Genomic DNA, 6,569 nt, shown 5'->3' with positions numbered 1-6,569 from the left:
ATAATACATTTAGCATATCATAACAAATCCCCACTAGCCCTTCTCACTACAGATGCCGAAAAGGCTTTCGATAAAGTTGACTGGTTATTTTCGCGAATGTCCCCCTCAAAATTTGGTTTCCCAGAAATATTCATCGATAAGATCATGGCCTTCCCCCCCCCCCCCCCCCCCACCACCACCCTCGGCTAGAATCAAAATTAACTCTGATCTTTCCCCTGTAGTCCAAATCAATAACGGAACCAGACAGGGCTGCCCTCTTTCCCCTCTCGTATTTATCTTAACTATGGAAACATTTCAGGAAAAAAATCAGACAAAATAACAAATTCATAGGTATGAGAGGTGGCTCCAGGGAACACAAATCGGCCTCCTATGCAGACGACATGCTGTTTGTCCCTACAGATCCCAAAACCGCAATTCCCCACATTCTGCATGAGTTCAAGAATTTTGGTCAGACTTCCAACTTTAAACTAAACCTCTCAAAATCGGAATTATAAAATATAAACATTAAACACGATTCTTGGTCAGAAATCTTAAAAATCTCAAAAATTCAAGCAAACAAATTACATATCTAGAGGCCAGAATATCTCGGCGTATAGCAGACCTGTATAATTTAGATTTTATGCCCCTACTTGAGAGAATGGAGAAAGGTCTTATTTCCTGGAGCTCCCTGACGATTTTCTGGTTTTGCAGAAAGAATCTAATTAAAGGGATCTACCTGCCAAAAATATTGTATGTGCTCCAAACGCTTCCAATAGAGGTCCCACGGGTTTTCTTCACCAAACTTAAAAGCCTTGTAGCGAAGTTTATATGGCAGGGTGAGGGACACAGGGTCAACCATGCAACGCTGGTCAAAAGCAAAAGATACGGTGGAATAGGGCTTCCAGACTTTGAACTGTTGTTACGGCACTCTGCCCCCCGAGCGCCAGGTGGGGTGCCCTGATCTTCCCGCACCCCACTGTCCCTGCCTACTTGTCTCGGCCCTGGCTAACCCCAGGCGGACAACTGGGCGGCGGTCCCTGCGCTGGCTAGGGACGTGGCGACTACCTAGATGGAACTACTAACAGGGGACAGAGTGCCGACAGAAAAGGCAGGTGGAACAGACCAACACAACTTACAAAGCAGAGTAAGGCGGGAGATGAAGCTCACAGGCAAACTGACAGGATACTGACGAGCAACTAGAGCAGACTGAGACAGACCTGACTAGAGGCTAGCAGAACCAATAACTGGCAGTGAGCTTAGGTCACTGCCAGCCTTTTAACTAAAAGCCTCCGCCTGGGGGCGGAGAGTGGGAGGAGCCGACTCTCCCCCTGTTGCATATGGAAGGTGGAGGAGAGCGGGCGGCACCCTACGGGCGGACACGCCCACGCCGCTGCACGCTGGCTGCTCCACGCCGCCGGGAGAGCCCCGACAGCAGAGTTCCGGGACACCGGAGCCGACATCGGAGCATTGCGCGCCGGCCGCGGGACCCAGCGCCGCCCTGCATGGTAACAACTGTATTGAATTGCATCCCACCTGAACCGCATGGTGGACCTGACCCGCCAAACAAATACTAAACTTTGGGTGAAACTGGAACTTCTTTCACTAAGCATCGATCAGAAATTATCGCTCTGGTCCACCCCATAAAACAAAGTTAAGCTAAAGGAGATTCAAAATCTTTTCACTCAACTAACCCTAAGTTTATGGCATAAAGCAAACAAGAAGCATAAGCTAGTACCTCAGATCAGCAGCTACACTCCACTCCTCGCTCCAATTCCTAACAAATTTAGAGAATGTAAAGAGAAAATCATGAGCGATCCCTGCTTAAACACGCTACAATGTAGCTGCCTCATTAAGGACAAGTCTGTACCCCAAGATCTACAGTTCCTAAACCACCTAGGGGATACTCTACTCAAAACCGAAGACTTACATATCATTAGGGACTCGGTTGTGCTGCACTCTCCAGATATTATAGATACAGACCAGAATTTACCATTTCAGAAATTATTTTGAAGTCTCCAGCCCATTAAGCGTCCAATCTCTAAAATCTACCGGGCCCTGACACAAAACGAACATCAACCCTCTTCTATTGCCCGTTGGGAATCTGAATTGAATACTCATCAGGAGCTTTTCTCCACAACACAAAACCGAAGAATAAGGTTCATGTATTTCAAGCACTTGGGGCCTATACCTGAATGATTAGGGTATGCCCCCCCCCCCCCCCCCATGCTAGGCAGAGTATTTATCTATGAGACCTCAATGAAGGTCCAAGTTTGCACAAGCAATGATAGACTGTGCTTACAAGCAAGGACAGAATTAGAGAATGCTAGGTGATAGGTTCCTATATAGTAACTACCCTGGTTATACAGCTCAACAGGACACACAGGAGTGCACAAAACCATATCCCTCAATCTCACTCTAGAACTGTAATCTGACCCTATAATATCTGGGCTTCAGACAACAAACCCTGTTTAGATAAACTAAGAGTGCCCTCTTGCACTAATCTAGGCTCTGGGTCCAGCACTAATCGCTAGTATCCAGGCACAAGTTTGTTGGTAAGGGAACCAAAATAAATAAAAATGAAACCTAGCAGCAACTCCAGCCTCGAAGGTAGGCTGGAGGCAAATGAATTAGGTTGAACAGAATGCCTCCTTATAAGGCCTAATCTGGTTACTCCCTCTCAGAGGTGTGTGCCTCCTCATCCAATTGAAATATCCGTGGCTGCCCCTTAGGGGATTAGCAAAACAATGTGCATGGAACAGTAGCCCTGATCCGAGAGATCGATAAAGCATACAAGATGTTGCATGCATATCACCCTGTTACATACCGCATGCCTCTTGAATGCTCCCCAGGATCTTGGATTGCTCATACGGAGAGTTTTATAAAATCCTCTCCAGCGTCGGTCACGTGAGCATAGTCACATGACCCGCCGCGTCATTACTAGAGCGTCACCTGACAACCTGCGTGATTCATGCCGTGTCACATGACCGGAGGAACGCCTCTTAATAGTCACATGACATGCCGCGTCATCGCTGGAGTGTCACATGACCACCCGGCACACCAGTGCCGTGTCACATGACTGGAGGATCGCCCCCCCACAATCGATCATGCCTCCTCTTAACCCGTGACTTCGGCATGTGGGTGTAACCCTAGTCACCTGACCGGGTGACGTCGTCATGGGGACCGTTATTGTTGTTAACTCAGGAAGGTAGCCGATATTGTCATTAAGATACAATACTGGGAGCATATCCTCGATCACCTCACAGGATTATATCAGATATTCAAATAGTTGGAACCATAAGACCAAAATAATGATTCTGGCCGAAGATGCATAACACCACCTAAACAAATAATTATTGATCCCTATAATATTATAAGGAAACAGGAGGTTAACACAAGGGGCACCAGTTATATGATAAAGATCAATACCATCAGACAATTCAAGTAAATACAGGTAGGGTTTGAGTACATCAAAGCCTAAAAATTAAATGAAGGAGCTGAATGAGAGAACCTCATTGAGACCCCTTAGGACGTAGTCTATTCTTAAGATCCATTCCACCTCCTTTTGTAATAATCGTCTATCTGTGTCGCCTCTACGGCCATGTGATCTGATAGACTCAATTCCCTGGAATTTCAAGACAGTGATGTCTCCCCCATGGGACTGCAGCATGTGGCTGGCAAGTGGAGTTTTTTCCTTCCACCTGATGTTTCCCACGTGTGCCAGAATTCGTTGTCGAAATTGTTATTTTTTGGGTGTCTCCTGTTATTTTTTGTTTTAAGTGCTCTAAATTTGTTTGGGATTATTAAGAGGAGTGGAGTAAAACCACTAATCGGGGGTACAAGTTTTTGCTTTTTATTGGTTTTATTCCAGATCTTAAGGGTTAGTTGGGTAAAAGGATTTGAGATCTCTTTGGGTTTCGATTTATTGTATGGGGTGGATCACAGTGTAGGTTTCTGGTTATTGTGTTGGGGGAGAAGTCACAGCTCCACCCTAAGTTCGAGACTTGCTTGGTCAGGTCCACCATGCGGTTCTGGTGTGATGCAATACACCTCAAAGTCTGGAAGCCCTATGCCACCACATCTCTTCGTTTTAATAAGAGTTGCATGTTTTACTCTATGTCCCTTACCCTGCCAGATGAAATTTGCTACGAGATGTTTCAGTTTGGCAAAGAAAGTCTGTTGAACCTCTATCGGTAATGTGTAGAATACAGAAAGTATTTTTGGCAAGCATGCCCTTTCGATTAGGTTCTTCCTGCTGAACCAGGAGATGGCAGGCGGCTCCATGAGGCCGGATCTTTTACAATCTTCCCAGGTAAAGGCACAAAATTTAGATTGTAAAGATCTGTGAGATTCTGGAATATTCATGCCCCTAGGTAAGTCATTTCTTTACTGGTGTTATTAAATGGTGAGGTTTTTAATATTTCTGTCCATAAATCGGGCACTGTATATTTATGCTCAACAATTCTGATTTCAAGAAGTTTAACTTAAAATTAGATATTTGACCAAAATTCTTAAACTCTGGAAGAATGGGAGGAATTGAGGTTTTAGGATCTGTGAGGAAAAACAGTATATTGTTTGCATAGGAGGCGGATTTGTGTTACTATGTCTGATTTTTTTCCAGGTGTGTCTCCATAGTTAGAACTAATAATGAAGTGGACGGGGGGCATCCCGGTCTAGTTCCATTGGACTGTGTCGGGAAATCCGGAATTTATTTTGATTCTAGCCGGGGGGAGGGAGTACGGGGCCATAATCTTATCTATACATATTTCTGGGAAAACACATTTTTGAAGCGACATTTTGAGGAACGACCAATCAACCCTATCAAAGGCCTTCATGGCGTCAGTGGTGAGAAGGGCTAGTGGAGATTTGTTATGGTGGGCTATGTGTATCAGATTGAGTAATTTGGAAGCCTTATCCTATTCGGTATGAAGCCCACTTGCTCCGGGTTGATTAAACCAGGCAGAACTACTTTTATTCAGTTGGCTACGATCTTAGCATATAATTTCACATCATTGCTGATTTAGGATATGGGCCTATAGCTACTGCATAAGGTGGCATGCTTTCCCTCTTTGGGGATTAAGGCTTTATGAGCTGTCAACACTTCTTTTTGAAAAGTAATTCCAGTGCTAATTGAGTTGAAATAATGTACAAGATGAAGAGAAAGAGTCTCTTTAAAGGTTTTAAAATATAGAGACCCAAAGCCATCAGGACCTGGACGTTTCCTATTTGGGGTGTCTGCATACTTTCCTCCACTTCCTGAGGGGAGTTGTAACTGGCTTGTGGGTACGCTAGATTATGGAGATTAGTCCAAAAAGTTGTGAATCTTTTGATGTTTGACTGTTGAGGACTCTATGTTTTGGAGATGTCTGAGATTTTCCGGTGTATTTTATCATTTTTATCTTTAACTCTGGTGATAATTGCTTTAGCCTTCTGTGGTTTAATTAGGGCTCCGAGCTTTTTACTGCGTTTATCAGAGAAAGCATAGGGTTTATATGTTGCAAAGAAGAGGTGCTTTTCCCATTTTTAATTGAGAAGCCCTTTTAATTTAATGCGCAGGTTAAACAGCTGTTTTTCATGTTGTGATGAGAAAGCTTTCTTATTACTGGATTCTATAAGCTTAATCTGCTCAATGGGAGATGTAACTTCTCTCTCTTTTTCCTTTTTCTTCCTTGCGCCCAGTTCAGTAAATAAGCCTCTTAATACAGCCTTATGGGCCTCCCATGTAATCGTATTTGTGGGCATAGAACTTTTTCTATCTTGCCAGTTGAAGTTAAACTGTGGAAATGCTCTGCAAGGGAATCAGTCTAGTAATATGCTGAATGTATCGTTTTCCAGCACTAGGTGGTGCTACAGTCCACTAGTTCGGGGTCAGTATTATAAAGCCTATATGTAGTAGACATGGGTTTAATTGCTGCTAGAAAATGAGACTGCATATGTTCTTCTCCAACAATAGCAATAAGGCTTCCTATCTATACATCACTGGCTTATTTCTCCAGCCCTGGTAGTCCCAGATAGGCCACTTTGTATGTATTTAGTGATGATAGGTCATCAATAATTGATCGGCCAGGGGTCCGACGCTCAGGAAGGACCCCAACCGATCAGCTCGGTGGATGCATGCTGTCAGCGCCGCAATAAAAGAAGTCAGAGCGCAAGCCTCTGAGCCGACCTCCATGTAGTGGCCGTTGCTTGTAATCAACATTGAAATAAACACAAGCCGCGCCTGCAGTTACAAGTGCCAGCCACGAGAGAGGTCAGTGCTGAGGCGTCCGCTCCAACCTCTGTTATTGCAGCGCTGACAGCATGCATCTGCTCAGCTGATCGGTCGGGGTCCCGAGCAGTGGACCCCAGAGGATCAACTATTGATGACCTATCGTAAGGATATGTCATCACTGATATTTCAGTGGAAAACCCCTTTAAGGAAGCATAGAGTCTAGATCACGGGAGGTCATCATCCCCCTCTACTCTTCCTTAGTCAGACCTCATCTGGAATTCTGGGTCCAGTTCGCACCCCACTTTAAAAAAGACATAGACAAACTGGAGCAAGTTCAGAGAAGAGTTACCAAGATGGTGAGCGGTCTGCAAATCATGTCCTA

Source organism: Eleutherodactylus coqui, chromosome 7 (assembly GCF_035609145.1).
Source record: "Eleutherodactylus coqui strain aEleCoq1 chromosome 7, aEleCoq1.hap1, whole genome shotgun sequence".
Lineage (NCBI taxonomy): Eukaryota > Metazoa > Chordata > Amphibia > Anura > Eleutherodactylidae > Eleutherodactylus > Eleutherodactylus coqui.
This window is presented reverse-complemented; position numbering follows the sequence as displayed.